This window comes from Aotus nancymaae, unplaced genomic scaffold (genome assembly GCF_030222135.1).
Source record: "Aotus nancymaae isolate 86718 unplaced genomic scaffold, 86718_ANA_hifiasm-v0.15.2.pri h1tg000010l, whole genome shotgun sequence".
Taxonomy (NCBI): domain Eukaryota; kingdom Metazoa; phylum Chordata; class Mammalia; order Primates; family Aotidae; genus Aotus; species Aotus nancymaae.
The window spans coordinates 78,195,779-78,197,219 of record NW_026988421.1 but is presented as its reverse complement, the minus strand read 5'-3'; the positions used below and the strand labels follow the sequence as shown (position 1 = coordinate 78,197,219).

The 1,441-nt window shown below is 49.8% G+C and overlaps 1 non-coding gene across 1 annotated transcript; it reads left to right on the top strand.

The window, feature by feature from the left end:
• Window positions 1–659: 659 nt before the first annotated feature.
• On the top strand, window positions 660–767 carry LOC135274053 (U6 spliceosomal RNA). The gene has a single exon (XR_010341869.1). It is a non-coding gene; the product is annotated as a U6 spliceosomal RNA (small nuclear RNA).
• The last annotated feature ends 674 nt before the right edge of the window (window positions 768–1,441 follow it).

The window sequence follows — 1,441 nt, the reverse complement described above, 5'->3', positions numbered from 1 at the left end:
CTGTGACACCCCTGCCCTCCCCAAAATTGCCCCAACCTGTAAAACCAATTCCCACCCCTACTCCCTTCGCCTGTCCTTTCTCGGATTCAGCCCGCCTGCTTGCACTCAAGCGCGAAATAAAACGGCCTCCTCGGGCCGGGCGCGGTGGCTCACGCCTGTAATCCCAGCACTTTGGGAAGCCGAGGCGGGTGGATCAGGAGGTCAAGAGATGGAGACCATCCTGGTCAACAAGGTGAAACCCTGTCTCTAGTAAATATACAAAAATTAGCTGGGCATGGTGGTACGCGCCTGTAGTCCCAGCTACTACGGAGGCTACGGTAAGAGAATTGCTTGAACCCAGGAGGCGGAGGTTGCGGTCAGCCGAGATCGTGCCATTGTACTCCAGTCTGGGTAACAACAGCGAAATTCCGTCTCAAAATATATATATATACAAAAAAAATTAGCTGGGCATGGTGGTGCGTGCCTATAATCCTAGCTACTCAGGAGGCTGAGACAGAAGAATTGCCTGAACCCAGGAGGCGGAGGTTGCTGTGAGCCGAGATCACGTCATTGCACTCCAGCCTAGGTAACAAGAGCGAAACTCCGTCTCAAAAAAATAAAAATAAATAATTTAATTTAAAAATAAACTAGAACTGGATGATAACGAAAATAAAAATATCGTGCTCACTTTGGCAGCACATATACTAAAATTGGAACGATACAGAGAAGATTAGCGTGGCCCCTGCGCAAATTTAATAAATAAATAAATAAAAAGAAAATAAAAATATCAAAAGTCATGGTGCTGGGCATGGTGGCTCTCGCCTGGAATCCCGGCACTTTGTGAGGCCGGGCAGATGGATCACTTGACCCCAGGAGTTCAGGACCAGCCTGGGCAACATAGCAAAACCCTGTCTTTTTTTTTTTTTTGAGACGCAGTTTCGCTCTTGTTACCCAGGCTGGAGTGCAAAGGCGCGATCTTGGCTCACCGCAACCTCCGCCTCCTGGGTTCAGGCGATTCTCCTGCCTCAGCCACCCAAGTAGCTGGGATTACAGGCATGCGCCACCATGCCCGGCTAATTTTTTGTATTTTTAGTAGAGACGGGGTTTCACCATGTTGGCCAGGATGCTCTCGATCTCCTGACCTCGTGATCCACCTGCCTCGGCCTCCCTAAGTGCTGGGATTACAGGCGTGAGCCACCGCACCCGATGCAAAACCCTGTCTTTATATAACACACACAAAAATTAGCTGGAGTTAGGGCTGGGCGTGGTGGCTCACACCTGTAATCCCAGCACTTTGGGAGCCTGAGGCAGGAGCATCATGAGGTCAATAGATTGAGACCATCCTGGCTAACAAGGTAAAACCCTGTCTCTACTAAAAATAAAAATAATAGGCCGGGCGTGGTGGCTCACGCCTGTAATCCAAGCACTTTGGAGGCCAAGGCGGGCAGATCACCTTAGGTCA